Source organism: Polyergus mexicanus, unplaced genomic scaffold, assembly GCF_030449975.1.
Source record: "Polyergus mexicanus isolate NDT 795.1 unplaced genomic scaffold, iyPolMexi1.0 SCAF_27, whole genome shotgun sequence".
Lineage (NCBI taxonomy): Eukaryota > Metazoa > Arthropoda > Insecta > Hymenoptera > Formicidae > Polyergus > Polyergus mexicanus.
Window position 1 is genome coordinate 2,968,833 of NW_027223347.1, and position 19,331 is coordinate 2,988,163.

General features: G+C 27.7%; 1 protein-coding gene across 4 annotated transcripts in view; it reads right to left on the reverse strand.

The window, feature by feature from the left end:
* LOC138943578 (uncharacterized) overlaps positions 1-18,463 on the reverse strand; it is a 57,267-nt gene extending 38,804 nt beyond the window's left edge. For 3 of the 4 annotated variants that reach the window (XM_070314525.1, XM_070314524.1, XM_070314527.1), the window contains exons 1-2: positions 18,085-18,463; positions 5,669-5,778 (exon numbers count right to left, since the gene is read on the reverse strand). The gene's annotated coding sequence lies outside the window, so the exon portion shown is untranslated. The remainder of the gene's footprint in view (positions 1-5,668; positions 5,779-18,084) is intronic. The other variant, XM_070314528.1, reaches the window with a different exon arrangement.
* Between the last annotated feature and the right edge of the window lie 868 nt (positions 18,464-19,331).

Sequence of the window (19,331 nt, forward strand, 5' to 3'; positions counted from 1 at the left end):
TGCGAGAGTATAGAAGTGTTATCTTTCAAGGAGCGAAAATGGCAATAAAGTTGCAATTTAGAGGCAATTTAGTAGGCTAATTTCGTTAATACCATTCGATGTTAATGTGCATGTTGGATAAAAGATTCTTACTTAAGAATTATAGTATGCACTTGTAAATATTCTAACAGAGAAAGAGAAAAATAAATAGAGAAGGAGAGAGAGAGAGAGAGAGAGAGAGAGAATGTGTGTCTAAATATAAAATTATAACAAGTAAATATACAATATCTCTTCGATGTTAATAATTTAAAAAAATTTTCCAAGAAAAACAAAGAGAGAGAGAGAGAGAGAGAGAGTGAGAGAGAGAATAATTATTGAATTTTTCATGCGAATAAACAATAAATTTATTTCTATGTTTCGATGCGTACGATATGAAAATTTATCAGCAAATATATTATTTCAAAATTATAGAAATTTATACAAATATTATAGAAATTGGGGTAAATTAAATTATTATAAAAAACAATAGCATCATCGTTATATATTTTTTTTTTTTGCTGTTGTTTCTCAAGCAAGTTGTTATAAGCATAATTAGTACAATATAGAGAGTGCTATATAATTGACTTAATTAAATTATAAATCTTCAAAATAATCTGATTAGATGACATGTCAGTTATAGTATCCTTAACTGTCATTTAGAATGATCGACTGATGTTAATCAATATTTTGTTTTAATGTTTATAAATGTATATGTATATATATATTATATATATATATATATGCATCCATATATATGTATATCAATATGTACAATTATCTTTGAACTTTGTGCAAATAAATATCATATAAGTGTTCCAATTTTTTTGACATATAAAAGTAAGATAAAAATTGAAAGAGGAAACAAGGGAGAAGAAGAGTGAGAGAAAAAGATTTAAATATTGGAGAGATTCAAATATTAAAGAATACTTCAAAATTTCAAAAATCCGATAAGGTTGCACAAATTATTTAAGTATCACTCTATATATATATCTTTATCGGAATGAAAAAATGCAGTGAAAATTGTGGCGCGAAAGCATGTAACAAACCAGTTTCCATTAAACTAGCCCAATTAATAATACCTGCATATAAAACCGCATTAGTGAAAGTGCAAAACGTTATTTTTCGGAAACGTGTCTCACCGGTTTCGTCAATTTTTTTCAAAGTCGAAGGTAACAAGAGAGAGAGAGAGAGAGAGAGAGAGAGAGAGAGAGAGAAAGAAAGAGAGAAAGAGAGAGAGGAAGAAACAAAAGGAGGAATAAAAGAGACAGGAATACATTTGCACTATTGCTTCTCACTCGTTTGCGCTATTGCTTGCTCTTTAGCCGGTTCTCGCTTTTTTTTTTTTTTCTTTTACGAAACCTGTCGACAGAATCTTTTCGCGAGACAAGTTGCAACAAAATGACGTTCGACATTTACGCTCGCGATGTTTCAATAACAAGAAGCCATTCAACACTCTGCAGATGTCGATGGAAATGTATTTAATTCTAATTTTATGCTCGCGTACACTTTCCGTATCGAAAGTGAAATTGATTAAAAAAAAAAAAAAAAAAAAAAAAAAAAAAAAAAAAAAATGGAGAAACGCAAGAAAGCGTAAAAATTATTACATAATGCTATAACATATAATAATGAAATAATATAATATGTCTTACATCTAAATGGTGTCTTCTACTAATTGTGAATTATACACTTTTTTATAGAACTTTTAATAAAATATTTATATATATATATGATTTGTTTCTTGTATTTATATTTATCTTCCCCCTCTGATCATCTATATCTTCAATTTATAGGAAAATTAGGACGTTGCATAAATCGATGCATACCCTTGTAATTTGCGTATCGACATAATCTAATATTTTGCATTTATAGGGTAATTTTTCGACAATATAAATTTTTTTATACATATTCTCATCTCGATCGGTCTTTTATGAAAATGTCAAATATTAGCGATGCAACGCGATGCGCTGCTATTGCGCGTCAGTGAAATCATCTTTACGAACGTACGTCCTCGAGATGCACAATACTGATGATTGTCTGTGCGCGCATACGAATGGGAGAATAATGAATTCTTATGCGCGAGTTATGCAAGAAGTCATGCTTCTCGTACGTAGTTCGTCGAATGTCATTTAAGTTGCACGTTAAGACGCGTATTAGTTACGATTAGCAAACGATTGCAATCGGAATAATCAGATATCGTAAAGGACTAATAAATTATGACATCTTGATTTGAGAAGAATAATGACATATATGACAAAAGATCATACACAATCGAAAAGACACACATGCAATAATAAATCCATATCATACTGTGTATGTCTGCAAGTATTTATCTCTAATGCTCAAAGTAAAACAATAATTACATAATATAAAGTAATAATAAATAAATAAAATAATAATAAATAAATAAGGTAATAATAAGAAATAAACGAATAAATGATTTGAATAAAATTATTATTTAATAATACAATAACATTCCCTTGATTTCCAGATCAATATGATATAAAATCACATAGTATTAACGTTGCATAAATTAACATTGTTTAGTTATAATAAATTTATATGCACACGATATAATTCATGTATTTAGAAAATGTCCTTTTAAATTGATAAAATATTAATTTCTTCCTCTCTCTCTCTCAGATTATATTTTGATAATTGACAAATTATATTTACATACATTTTTATATAAACATAATTTTCAAATAGGTATATCTATATTATTTAGATCGATATGCGCTTTGCGATTTTTTGCTTTACGCAAAAAAAAAAGAGAAAAGAAAAGGAAGAAGAAAAGTGAACGGGACAAAGGATATCTCACGAGACTTATATATATGTCCTTTTAACGTATGCTGCGGCAAAGGATGGAAAAGGATTCGGATTTATCTTTGATTCTGCGTTGGTAGGATGGTAAAAAGAGGGAAAGAAGAGGAGAATGAAAAAAAAAAAACATATCAATTCCATAATAGTATCTGTAGTTAGCTTCATTGAAACCATCGACGAGTAGAAACACAACATTTAACGTAAATTCTAGGAGATTTTTCTTCGTTTCTATAGAAATCATGATGAAATCGTCCTCTCAGTTTGAGAAGGGAAAAAAAAAAGAAAAAAAAATTCGATGTAAGCATTAGCAAGCAATGATGCATCGGAAATGATTACAAAAAAGACAAAAAATTATTATATCGATTCTAATCAACTTGTTGCGTGATCAATCAAGTACAACTAAATTTATATTAAGGATGTTTTGGCTGTACAATAGTAGGAGAAAAACTATCAAAATTAAAAAAAAAAAAAAAATTTCTTACGTTTATATTGTTCGAAAAATCGAATAAATAAATCCGAATTATAAAAAGAATTAAAGTGTCACAAAATAATATGGTTTTTAACGTCTTTCGTAAAAGAAAATAGTTGTAATTAATATTTTTCCTAATTTATGACAAAAACTTTTGAAACCGAGTAATTTGCAGAGAGAGAGAGAGAGAGAGAGAGAGAGAGAGAGAGAGAATATTTTTCTACAATTTTTAGTAAATAACTTTCAAACGAGTAAACGAAGATTTAAATCAAGTTTTGCACAAATATTTATTAGAGTTCTCTTAATATATGTGAAAATTTTTTAAAGGTGTTGCATTGTTGTGATATTATTTTCAATTATATATATCCTGAGATTTTGTGCGCTTGCATACAAGTTTCAATTGATTTATCTCAGCGCTTAAATATTTTTATCTTTGTAATTCGCAAACCGCATGATTTTCTGTTCTAAACGGAAGTAAAAATATACAGCTTGAGTTAAAAAAAAAAAAACTTAAATAAAGGAGAAAAAATAGATTTGCAAAGGGCGATGCGATATCGATACTTGAAAAAAAAATTTGGCAATACACATTAGACATTAGAAGCGTTTACAGAACACCAATTAATATAAAACTATTATTAATGCTATAAAAAAATCATAAAACAAAATTATTAATGCTATTACGTATGTGCTTTATTAGATAATAACTTTATTTTCATATTTAACATATTACTATCATAAAATATTCGGTATCTGGGTTATTTTAAATTACGTAACGTGAATTACATCATTATGTGACAAATATTGTATATTTATATTATTATTTTATTATTATTATTATCATTATTATTATTGTATAGTAATTAATATTATTATTTTATATATCTTTTTTATTTGTATTATTATTATTATTATTTTACTTATCACGTAAAAATGTCTGATTATTATACTACTAATTTTAATCTTCTATTTCGAAATACAGAAAAACAAGTCCTTTTAAAATCTCAAACGACTCACGCGAAACATTTTTCTGTAATTACGACGACGCGAGAAAAGGCTCTGGCTTTACAGATTTTTTTTATTGTTAAGAGAACCACTTAACAGCGTGTCACTACTACTGATAAGGAAGCATATTTTTCTCTTTCCTTTTCAACATATGATCGCGCCTATCTTATGTTTGTCTTCTCTCAAAGTCAAATAGCACATTATCGAGATATGAAATTATCTTTCAGTATCAAAAATAAGAGATTATTATTTTTACGACTTTCATAGAACGGAAATATACCAAAGAAATATATTTCAATCTAATTCACGCAGCAATGATGATGACAATTGAATAAAAAATTATCCTGTATAAGTAATATGCGTACGTGTGCGCATGTATTGGTAAAAATATTAATTATCTGTGCACACACTGCAAAAATATTACGATATAAAAATTATATGAAAAATATATATCTCCTTTTATAACATTTATTTATAAAGTTAAAATATACAACCTTAGGATATTTATTATTATAAAATTTGTGAATTATGTATTTGTTTTATTGTTTGTTGACAATTATGCATTTATTTGTGCATCAAAATATTTGGATAAATACAATACTTCTTTGTAAAATACAATATGATACAGATAATGTAGAGAATGAATTATCTAAATCTATTTCATTTTTTGCTCTTATCCTTTCTACCATGATTTTTATCATATTTCTGTATTTTTTAGCGGATGCATCGGTTTTGGAAATAAATTTGTCAAATCACTATTTTTGTTCCTTTTTAAAAAAGATCGTTTGTACGAAGAAAAAAAAAATTTGAAAGAATATTATAAATATTATAATATAGAAATATCAAAACTGATAATCCTATCTGCTGATCTGATATAGGAAGCAGTTTACAATAAATATCTCCATGAGTAAAAATATTTATTTTGAATTTTTAGTTAGGAGCCAGAGTTAAAAAGCCAGAGATAAAAATCAAATTTTATATTTGTATTTCACTTCCTTCTAATAAATAAAAATCATTTCTTTCTCAAATAAAAATCCCACTTTGTCTTAAAACGTTTTTTTCTCAAATAAAAATCCTACTTTATTTTAAAAGATTTTTTTCTCAAATAAAAATCCCACTTTGTTCAAAACGTTAGCAATTAAAATTTATTTCGAGAGTAGGTAACTTATAATTTGCGATAAAATACAGAATCAAATTCTATGCTCCTATAATTTGAATTTATTGTAGTATACACATGTATAAGAAACATTTCGAATCGAATAAAAATCGAAAATGTTCCAAATGGGTTCCATTTTTAGGCGATCATTTTTCCAATACACAGAGAATAATAGACAGAACTGAAATTTAAAAACAACTCACCGATTCCTTTTAACGTTCTCTTCTCCATGATTGGTCGAATTACGGTGTCGTTACATGTTGTTAGTTTAGAATTAATTCACACATCGATTATTCGCACGTCTGTTAGTCATCTGCAAAACAAGACCACAGTCGTAAATAAACACGAAACAACAGCTGTTAACTGTCATTATTTTATTTAGCACAAGTCATAAACATTCAATTATGCATGTGTATATATAGATATATATATTTAATAATAATAGGCAAATTTTCGAAAAGGCAATCATAATGCGATTATTGTAATAAATATTGATAATGTAAACACATAGAATGGCTTTGTAAAAAAAAAAAACGTACGATAAATAAATCTCACAGTGAATAATAAACATAAGAATGATGTTGTCAATTATCTAAAACAGCCATATACTTATATAATAAACACATATTTATAAAAAGATGATATAAGATAATATTCATATATAAAGATAAATTTTTCGCGGACGCAAACGAGAGTAATAGTGCCGATTAATCATCTGCGATCCGAATCATTAGATGGGCCGCGCATCCATCATGCAAGAGTGTTTAATTTGGACCGCCATGTTCCGACAATATCCATCAACGTGTCTGATTGGCTGATCGCACTGATAAGAGAACTCGACAAAAATTCTGATAAAAGCCCTTTAACATTATTTTACAATAATCGCTTGATTTACTGTTATGCACGTATTTATTATTGCCTATCATTGTTTTGCGAATTATGAAAAGATATAAAATATTTATGTAACAATTTATATTACTTATATATTTTTATTTATTTCTATATGTGTGTGTGTGTTTTTTTTAATCATTTAGAAATTTTTAATTATTCAAAGAAGACGAACGACAATTAATTCAATGAATTTCAATCGAGTTTTAAAATTTAAAAGAATTTTATCGCTAACTTAAGAATGACTTCATATGAAATACACTTTATTATATTGATAACACTTCAGAATTTAATTTTGAGATGGATACATTTTATCATAAGCTGCTGAACACTTGCAGACTATATAGCGAATTCCAGCAACAAGCTTACACTCCACTCCCTCCACTTGCCCTAAACACGATCTATTCTCGGTGTTTCATTTCAGCATTATTTGCATAATACCGAGGGTATATGTCGCTTCGCATCAGCGAAGATATGGGTTACTAATGCTCGTGACAATCCGATCGACTAACACTACTGGATGATTAAAGAATTCGTAATGAGAAGAATAAGTCTAGTTTAAAGATTTATCTCTTTCCACGAGAGAGGAACAAAAATTACTTAATCTCGCAATTTCCTTTCCTCTAGTTTTTAACTTTTAGTGAATGTCTTCCTTCTTCCCTCCCCCTCTTTCTCTTTCTCTCTATTTAAAAATTGCCATTTTTCACAATATAAGCCATTTATTTATTCTTCATGCATTTATATATGAAATTTTTTGAATTTTCTCTCTATTGATCTCCTATTTCAATATGCAATAATATTTTCAAAGTTTATATATATATATATATATTGCATATTGAATATATATATGTATATATATAGAGAGGGGAAGGGGAGAGAGAGAGAGAGAGAGAATGAAATAGAATAAAGTTTGATTTGTTGTGTTTTTTATTTGACTTGGCTAAATATGTAAGCTTTTAGGCTTAAAGTTTTAGATTTTAGAATTTAGGATTTATGATTAAGAACTAGGATTTAGGATTTGAGATAAATAATTTTCAATTTACTTTGGGGATTTTGAATATATTAAAAGGCTGAAATTTTGAATTTAATTATGATCTTGATCTCAATTGAGATTAAGATATTATATTCTATGTTATATGTTTCAAAATTTTTAATTTAATTTTTAATTTTACTTTGTTTCCATGAGAGTTTGTGTTTTAATATGTTAATGTTTTCAATACTTCAATTGTCATGTTTTAATGTTTAATATTCTAATGTTATAACGCATTATTCTAATTTCATTGAATTTATTGTATGAATGTAGGAAAGTAAAAGGTAGGAAAGAAGTATCGTAAAAAAAAAAAGGGAATAATGTGTAAAAGTGTAAAAATATAAAAATGCAAAGAATGATAAACCGGAAGCCATCAAAGCAAAGATTATGAATAAATAACTAAAATATATATATATATATGTACACGCACGCAAAAAATATATAATTTTTACACTTATAATACATCTTTATTATTAAAATTATGTTCGCATGTCGCGAATTATACTGTAACAAAATCAAATCGATCATTCTTTAAAATAATAATTAAAAAAAAAAAAAAAGAGATCACCTTGCGTTTTCATCTCGTTACATCTCGTGAAAGTATTTCGCGAATTTATGATGCACGACACGGCGAAAGGAATCGGCCTGTGTTTAATCGGGCGTTTTACGGCCGGTGCATTTTACGGGAAGATACGCAATTATACGCGCCGATGCAATTAACTAACGCGTTATAAAAGAAAGGTCTTCGTTGTTTGCATAGGAAGCTCCGATCACTAGTTCTTGCCGTCTAGTACAAGCTTTTACATTCTCATACTCTATCGCGCATTTATCTTTTATAAGAAGAAAACATATGCTTCTTATCTTTTTTCATCGTTATATATATATATATACTGGGTATAAAAAAAAAAAATTGTTTTTAAGAAAATTATTTACAATGTATCTTTTTAAACAATTATTTGTTTTTTTTTTGGCACTAATTAATTTGTCTTATTATTCTGTACATAGAAGTACGGTAAGATTATCGAAAACTAAATATTTTACGAGATATTTAATTTTTTATATCAAAATATGTCAGATTAAAATATAAAATAACTCAAAAAGTACTTAATGAAAAAATACTTTATTAGAGCGTTTTGGAAAGCTCTCGATGTCAACTACAAGAATACTGAATAAAAAATGGGGGTTTCAAGATTTAATGTAATATTATATATATATATATATATATATATATATATATATATATATATATATATATATATACTGTGTACATTATTAGATACATTTATTACATATTTCTGGAAGAAAGCTTTCATTGCAGCTTTTCAATAAATTGATACATTTCTTTCCGCAAATCAATTTTATAGTGTAAAAAATTATAGAAATCTGCAGTAGAATATTTTTCCTCGCGTTACGCTCTCGTTCACTCATCAAAGAGATTCGACAATCGATCTTTTCTCATCTATTAACTATTCTTACCGTTACATGGATGCTGCTTTTATTAGAAATCATGTTCTCTCCCATTGAACTTTAGTTGAAATCGTCATACCGTCGATACTCTCTTACAGTTTGACATCTTGAGAGAAAGAATGTAATAATTTCTTCGAAAGAATATATACTTTTAGTAATGTCTCTATTGCTCATTACCTTTTAATACTAAGTTTCTCTATCCGTACTTTCTATAAAAAGTTCCTTAATTTAAAAATAATTTATATATTATTAATTTTGTATTTTACAAAAAGTAAAATATGTTATTAAAAGTATTTTCTTTACAAGTTTCTCAATTTAAATACACATTTCTTTTAAATGCCGTCATCAATGCAGTTAAAATCATTAACAAAATTTATATTAAAATCTATCTTAAACTGATAAGCTGCAAGGAAGCAATGCATTACTTTCCCGAAACATTTACTGGCTGCAATAAAACAATCACGTGTCATTTTATGCAAAGTATCATCGATTTCGTGCAAATTCATAACTTCGATCAATTAATAAAACAGACGTTGGATGCATTTATATCTATGTTTTGTAAATAAATAGCTTATATTTGATACAAGTATAACGCGCATGTTAGCCAGCCAATTATCATGCAAATATTAATAACGCAAACATTAACATCGACTCGACCGATATTCTATTCTTTTCAACATCCATGCCGCAAAAACACACAAATAAAATTTATCGATTTTTCATTACTCTATATAATAATTTTTATATTATATAATTTTGAAAACTTTTTAGAAATCGTGATCTTTTCATTGCTTTTTATTGTTTTTTTTTTATTTTAAATAAATAAAATATTTTCTGCGCTATATTTTCTATTGACAAATTTAAATTGCATACAGAAATGTTTACATATATGTATATGTATATATATATATATACATATCTGCAAAAATTAAAGTATTTTTTTATTTTGATATTTATATTAATTCCGTCATTTCAAATTTTTCAATTTTTATATTTATATTCAGCAATATAAAAAACTTTTAAGTTTAATTAAATATATTTGAAAACTGTTTGATATATATATATAATATAAATTCTCAATAATTTAATTGACGACAGATCGCATATAGGTATATGGTATTTAACCATCAATATCTTATTAATCATAGTCGAGACTTTTTGGAGAGCTAAAAATCCTAATGCATATTTAATTTTAATGCGAATAAAATTTCTCCAAACATTACAAATGCTGTATAGAATTTTTTGTGATTCGACTAAAAGCTAAAATCTATTTTAGTTTGTGACCTTAAGTTGCTCGTATGTTTTCTAATGATTATTCGAAAAGAACTGATGCCCTTGGACACGTCATGACAGAAGCGATAAAACGATGATAACGCGACAAGCAAAAGTGAGAGATATGCTGCTATTGCAAAGAATGATTGTCGGAAATAAAAATATCAAGAGATGAAAAAAATGAGAGTATATATTTATTACATAATGTTCTAATTGTATAAATGATACCGTTGCAAAAACAATATATTTTTTTTTTTTTTATTAGAACTTGTAGCAAATGAAAAAAAAAATTAATAATTTATTATTATATAAATTTTAATTCTATGATATGTGCGTGTAATATTGATCAATAATATATCATAATACAATAGAAATCAAATATTAAATATAAAATAAATAATTATAAAATATAAATAATTTATTATATAATAATTTATTTGTAAATTTTTCGAAGATCTTGTACAAACAACCAGAAACGACTTTTTCCTATTTTATTCATAAATATTTTAAAAATTGAAAGAAAGATTTTGATAAATTATTATCATAATATTGTTTCATCTGATTATAGAAGTTTTTAAAATTTTATTTAATAATATCTGATGTGTATGTGTGTGTGTGTGTGTGTGTGTCTAAAAAAGTCGCGCACGTATGCTTCATGCATGTACAATTTATCGTCGTACACGTGCGCAACTTGGACTTTGGTGGCTCATCTTATTAGCCGAGATAATTAACTCAATTTAAAGTTGCTATTTTCTAGCTTGCCGCTTCTCTTAAGAAACTGTCTATCAGCCGTTTTATCAATCGCCTTTTCAACAAGACAAATTAACTCTCGCCACTTGTTCTTTCACAGCAATTGTCAAAAAATCTCAACTGCAGAAAACTTCCTAACTTCCTTACGTCGAACATTGTATTTGAAAACGACAGGGAAAAATAAAAATGAACAATGCTCTCTCTCTCTCTCTCTCTCTCTCTCTCTCTCTCTCTCTCTCTCTCTTTCTCTCTCTATTTTCTTAAGATATGGATGTAAGAAATGCTTAAAAAAAAAAAAAGAGAGAAAGCATTTAATTGCTAAAATCAAAACATTAATAAGATCGGCATATTATCTGCTTTTAAATCCTTTTAAAGCTTCTCGTCCAGAATAAAATTTCTCTTTGAAACGAAAGGGTAAGAGAGATCCCGATTCTCACACTCGGGAACGCTCAATACATTAATTGGCACTACAGTGACATCGCAATATATCGTCGTCGAAGATAAACAAATCGCAGGCGACAACAAATTGCAACACAAAGGATTGCTAGATCGGCGAAGCCAACGATCGAGACAAATAAATGAAGATTGTCTGCTCGATTGTTTATGAATAATTTATCGATCGTTTGTATATCTTCAAAGTATCTTCAAAATGTCTCTGTGTGACTTTCGAGAATGAATTTATGTTAACGAAGCTTGCGAAATACAGGAAAACGTAATTGGAGATCGGTTTCAAAAGAAATTTGATAGAATGTGACATTGCTAAAGTATCCGAAAAAATTTTTTCAATCAGAAACTTGCACATATTATGCGTGTTTGCATGCGTGCGTACGCGCGCGTATATTATACAGAATAAATCATATACGGAATTTTAAAAAAGGAAGAAGACGATAATGAAGAAAAGATAAATAGACGAATAGATAGATGATTTATTATGCTACACACACAATTTAAACCCTTTAAGGTACATAAAGTACATAGCAATAATTGAATGAGACAAATATAATTAGAATCGTGAAATAAAAAGAGAGAGAGAGAGAAGAGGAGAGGAAGATTCGACTATTTATTTTTAAACTATTTATATTTTTTTTAAACTTATAAATTTCATTTTGTGCCTCTCAAGACGTGAATCCTTAAGAAGATACTTAAAATGAGAAGATTGCATCTACTACGGAAAAAAAAAAGTAGAAGAAAGTAGAAAAAACAAATTTTAGAAATTGCTGTGCATTATTGTGGCATCAACGATGTTAAGAGTCATAAAACGATTTTCCGCGCTTGCTATCATTGTTTGCACGCTTTTCTTTTATATACATACATACATACATACATACATACATACATACATACATACATATATATATATATATGTATATATATTCTTAAAATTGCTTTTAAAAGTTCAAATAAAAATATAAATATATTGTATATAAATAATCCTATAAAAATCTTTAACATAAAATAATAGCTTGTAAAAATAAAAAATTTTACAAATAAATATTATAAATTATATATATATAATTAATATTGTGCTAATATATAAAAAAATATAAATATCACATTCGCAAAATTCTACGATAGAAAGAGATTTCACTTTCGGCTCGTCTTTATTCGACTGCTTGACCGCGTTTTCTATATTAAATCTCCTTTTCGCTTAGGCTGACATATTTAAGAATGACAAGTATAACATACCGAGAAAAATCGCAAAACATGATCACAAATTTTTAAAACGTGTCATAAGACGCTTATTTTGTATAATTATGATATAAAAATAATATGTGCTTTTTTCTATATAAAAAAAAAATAAAAAATCCGAAGATTTTATATAAAATTTATGTTTTAATATTTTTATTTTGTTAAAATTGATAAAAATTTAGTTGCTTTACTCGTTAGAAATCTATAATTTGAGTTCTGATTGATTGTTTATATTTTATATGTTAAATCGGGGCTTGCATATCGATACTTGTTGAAATTGGAAAATTTTTTCCGTAACTCTCTTTGGTGAATTAAACAATCTAAATAATAGCAATAAAAGAGAGAGCAAAGTATCCTTTTTAATACTATTATCTGCATGTGGTTTTTTTTTTTTTCCTCTATGTCTGTCTTGTTTCATTATTATTTTTATTTTTTTATTATAATTTTTTTGCCAGTGCTTTCACCAATATTAGTTCCGTAATTTTCAATAAATATGTTATATATAAATTATAAAATGTTATATATGTATTTCCGTATATTTATATTCGAGTAGTTGAAATAATTTTGCCCGCCTTGAAAATTTTACACTGCGCAACGTAGATGAAGTTTTTTGAAACAACAACGATACGAGGGGCGAGCAAAGAGTTGCGAATACTATTTCGCGTAAGTATTTCTTCGAGGAGTCCACGAGAGTTGTATCTTGATGATCGCGCTTCATCTGCTCGCGCGGAAAATTGCGGTTGCCCGAGCGGAGAGAAAATTTCACTTCGGAAAGAAAAGTACGACAAACAAGGAATAAAGAAACAAAGAAGAGACGAGAGGATTTAAAAATTTTCCGGCATGTCGAGTTACTTATTTTGTCACTTTTCTTGGTCGTATTAAAAAAATTATGCGGCGTATTTAATCGCCGCATAATGGGATCATCGTATTTTACGATAGTAATAATAATAATCTTATATATATTTTTATTTTTACTTCGATTGATAAACAAACGTTATGCTCAACATATCTTTCTTTGAAACAAGCCTGAAACATAAATGTGCGCGATTACTATAAGCAGATCTCGGTGTACGCGTATTACGCTTGTTCATCTTAATATCCGTACCGTTGCGCCGTGGGTGGACGAAATAAAGCCTAATCAAGGAGATGCGGTCTTATCCGCGTTGCAAACTGAGACATATTGCGCGACGAGCTCCGACGAGACGATACGTGTATCGCATAATGCCAATCATGCGAATCACATCAACACATATCACTCGTAATACCTGTAAATTCGCGCGACAATTTTCTCCGTTTCATCGAGCTTAATCTTTGCAAATTTTTATTTCTTGCCGAATTTTCTTTTATTTTATTTTCTTAACATATATAAAAAAAAAAATTATTACATTAATATTTATTATATATTACAATATTATATATTATATATTAATTTATTATACATATATATATTTTTATTAAATATATATATATATATATATATTCAATAAAAATTTGCTTTTGGCGAAACAAGATTTTTTTTTTTTTCAGATAAAAAAAAATCGAAAGTATTACTTTGCTTAGATTTTGAAATTATTAAATTAAAATAATTAGATTAAAATTGTTGTTTTACAATAAATAAATGAAGAAGGAATATTGCGAGAGAAAAGAAAAAGATAAATGAAACATGGCGAACAATGAGTCTGAGAGAGAGCGCCGCTTTGCTTATTATATAATATAATTTAGGAGTGCCATATAAAAATTGCGCCATCTATTTAAATAATAAACATTAAATCAGACGGGGAATGTAAAAGAATTCTTCGAATATTGCAGTTGAAAATGTAATTCTAATAACAGGAAACAATTTGCAAATACAGATATATAAAATAAAAGTAATTTAGAAAGTGCAAGCGATTAAATTCTTTTTTGTACGGATGGCGTGTGCTAATCCGAATGCACGGTCCAAAATAAAATCGAAAAGTCGAAAGTTTCGCAGTGCTCGTATATATATATATATATATATATATCGAATATATTTGTTCTCGCAGATTAAAGATATACATTGCGCATAGTATTAGTTTATACATAATACTGCTATAATATTTAATGTTAGTGAAACATTAAATGCAAAAAATATAAAAATTCCATTTAAGAAATAAACCGCAGATTCGAATAAAGAACAACAGAAATTTAGAAAAACCAAACAATTGTATTTTTATAATCACAGCTGTGCATTTTGCGTTCATCCGAGTATGATTATATTTATTATAGCTTGAAGCGAATAAACATTCTCTCTCTCTCTCTCTTTCTCTCCTTTCCCCCTCCCCCCCTCTCTCTCTCTCTACCTATGCTAAAAATAAAATTACCTTTGTATTATTTTTTTATATATATATTTAGTATCGATGTTATAAAATAATCTTCCTTTCTACGTTATCGATATACACCTTTACCTTATAATGCACGCGTATTTGTGTGTATGTACGTGTATACGTATGTATATATGCGTACCATGCCTCTTGCGATTATATTTTTGAAATGACAATAAAAAAATTAGACAATAAAAGGATCGATAGTTAAATTATTAAATTAGATATTTTAATGTATCAAGGATATAATATTTTATTATATATCATTCATTTATTAATCTTACACGATGCGAATGTGCATCTTGAGGGGGAAAAAAAAAATATATATATATATATATACTCTTTTACACGATTATATACAATCGTTTGTAATTTTGACTCTAAAATTGTGAGACGGAAAAAAAATTATCAATATGTTTAGGATAGAAAACGATCGGGTATATATTAAAGAGAAAACGGAGAAAAAAATTGCATTGCTTGAAGGAAAAATAGAATATATCAATTAAATATAGTATGTGTAGAATCAACGGATAGGGCTAAAATTTTCGTTGCCGCAAATTCACACCTGTGTGACATTGGACAAGTCACATTGGTGCACGCGTGTCGCATTCGGTTAAGAAAAGATGCACCGCGAAAATCAGGATTTCGGCCAGCTGGAACTATTCTAGATCATGTCGGATCTATTTTCAAAAGGCACTTCTGCTAAACATCCTACGCTCACAACGCGGATCTTGGATAGCGAAAGCTTAAAATCTAAGAAGCATCCCTTAATTATTTTCACTCAAATTTATTCACAGAACAATCATTTCGAGAAGAATGAAATTCTTGTTTAAATTTAAATTATTTGTAGAAAATCGAAAATAATCCCTAAGAGATATCAGCGTGTTTCGACATTTTACAATAAGACGTTTCGTATAAAAACTAGGACAGATTAGATAATAATATTAGATGCAGATATTAGATAATTTAGTATTAAACGTTCTGCAAATATGTCTAATTAAAAAGATGGTTTGATAACAAGTAAAATAAAGTATATTATTATTTAAGAGAAAGTCGTCACTTTTTATACATGAAAAAAATAAAAATAAAAATAAAAACACTTTTATTACATAATTAAAATCAAGCTATCGATTAAGCCTATTAAAAATATCGGTTCAGATCAATTACTATCAATCTAGGATTAATTAAAACCATACTTGCGCGCGTGCTCGCAGTGTATGTTTTCTGTATTGTACTCTCGGATTACTTTCACAGATTACTTTTCTATTTTCGCGAGAGGCGCGGCTTGTCCTCAATTATTAATTCCGAAATTACGCAATCGCGAAACAACACAATAAACGGCCGATGTATTATTAGATATTTCGCCTGTAGCATGGCCGAAGCTCAAAGCAACGGAGACAATAATTTTTAATATATTTATATCAAAACATTGCTCACATAGAGATCTTAAACGCGATCTATGTAAATACGGTTGTTATTTAATTAACATTATCAATCGACAAATATACGCGACATCATATTAAAAAAAAAAAAAAAAACTATATTTATTATATAATAAATTTTATTATATATATTTATTATATAATAAATTTACTAAATATACTAAATTTAAAAAGAAACTATATTTATTATAATATTATATACTAAGTACATATTACATATAACAGCGTGCAGGTGTTTTTTTTTTTTTTTTTAATAATATAATATATAAACAAAAAAAAACCCTACACTTGAAAGGAGTAAAAATGAAATTTACATATATTTTTTTCTATTTTATGTAAATAGAAAATGATCGTTTAATATTTTTCTTTTAATACGTGTTCAATTTTATACGTATTAAGATATTCGATACTGAAACCACAATATCCTTTTCGTTGCATCGGAATTTTCCGTTCAGAAAAAAAATTGCATCGCAATTTGACACATGCAGTAATTTTGTAATTAATCGTCTCTCTCACGCTATTATTACCACGGATGAACTTTAAAATAAACATTTTTTTTTTTTTTTATCGTTTCCATCCTTGGGCAAATTGATGTCATTAGGCGGTTTATCGCAGAACAAACCGCAATTGTTGAAACAGACGGAGTTTGCAATTTCGCAATGCAATACAAATTTTTCATTTCAATTTAGGCAAACGTTCAATTTATTCGCGTTTACTTTTAATATCGTCGCAACAATTCATAATATTATAATCGTGTTAATGCGAGTCTTCTTTGATAAATTTCGTTGCATCAGTCTACATATTAATCTGAATAATTTAATTATTACTATGTCTAATCATAATTCTATTATTTTATTTTAATTATAATTCTCTTACTTTTTACCTTAGTTATAGTTCTATTATTATATTTTAGTATATTTAGGTTCTATTTTATTTTATTCTTATTTCCTCACTTATAATTTTATTACTTTATTGGAGTTTCATTTTATGATTTAATTAATTTCTAATCTGACATTTACATTTGAATAGTTATATTTTGATAAACTTTAATTACACGAAGAACAATATAGATATATATGTATGTACGTAAAAATTTTTATGTATTGTGTGTCTATTCAAATGAGAAAATTTATTTATATAAGAATAAAATGGAAAAGAGAGAAATAATTTATTTTGTATATTTCCAATATAACTTTTATTCTTAGATAGATATAGCTTTAAAACGTACTTTATGTGCTCAAAGAGAAGAGTGCCAATGAGGGAAAACTCAATTACTTTTATAGAGAGAGGGAGAGAGGGAAAGAGAGAGAGAGAGAGGGAGAGAGAGAGAGAGAGAGGGAGGGAGAGAGGGAGAGAAAAAAAAGATGCTTAAAAAAAACTTTTATTGCGTAATTAAAATATGAATAAATACGTACGTGTAACTTTGCATAAAACGCAAATCTTTTTATAATTTATTTATCGCATGCTGTATATATATATAATGGCCGACGTATATATAATTTGTAAGTAAATATAATAAAACTCATATATATTTGTATATGTATGCGACAAATAAATATATATTAATTTAGTATAATCGAAGAAAATAATGTTTTTTTTTGTTTTTGTTTTATTTCGTATATCCCAACATTTCGATTTCTTAAAAATGAATAATTATATTGTTTATCGGATTGAAAATTTTTTAATATTTGAATTTAATATAATAAAAAGAAGAACTTGAACGGAACCATTATACATACCCTTTTTGTTGTCAGTCACCCTCTTGTCGCAGCCGGATTTTTTGACCGCGCACGTAGAACTTTATAAACACTCACAAATATTTCTTATACACTCATGAATATCTTACTGCGAGCTTTGATTTTTTGACGGAACGATGGCGTCGCGACGCCGGGGAAAATCGAAGGACACAGGTAACGCCGGCAATCGACAATTTGAATTGCAAGGAAACGAAACGGGACGCACGACCCGATTTCCAAACGCGTCACGCGATCATGCGATAAAATTTACGACAGCAACGATAGAAGGTGGGAGATATATGGGAGCACCACGTGGTTGGGCAATTGTCGGGATGGAGCGCGCGCGGAAAAACATCCTCACTCGTCGGCAGCTCGCGGTATACTACACACTTCACCTTGGTCCGTCATTCCGTCATCGTAGTCACCAGCGGCCCGCGCGCGTGTCTCCCCACCACATTCTACGCATGCGTATCGCGCACCACCACCATCCACACCATACCACCCTCATAACACGCGCTACCCCCGCGTATATACATATATACCCGTACATATAATATAATAAATTCGTAATTACATCCTATGCTCGATTAAGTAGATGATAATCCAATGAAAAATTGATCCTTTTTATATTAAATATAATGTACATATTTAAAAATTTATACGCTTATATACAGGGTGTCTCACTAATTTTGTTACACGCCATTTTTTAAGAAATTATTGAGGATATCGTATACATTTTTAAATTTTAAAAATTTTATTTTGTTTACTATAATAAAACTAATATGAAAAAGCTCTATATTCCGGTAAAATTTAAAAGAAGGTTGTATCAATATTTTTAATAGTTGCTTAGAAAATTATATAGAGCATATGAAATATAGAGCTAATATGAAATACATCTTGTATATAATTCACATATTTATCAGATATTGTATGATGTAACTTAGTATTTATTATTTAATATAATAATTATGGTCAATAATCCTCTCATTGTCACAATTCTTTCATATATCTAATCAAACACAATTAGATATAAATATAATAATATAATAGAGAAAATAGATAATTTCATTTCCCTTAAATATATTCTTATATATATATCTAAAAAAATGCAGAAGAAATAAAAAAAAATAAGAAACTGTTTTTTCCAGTTGTATTAGCTGATTTACTTTGTATCTTTCTGCGAATTTATTTCAATTAAAGAAATCGTACTTCTTTATTTAGCTCATAAGAAATGTATTATACATATATAC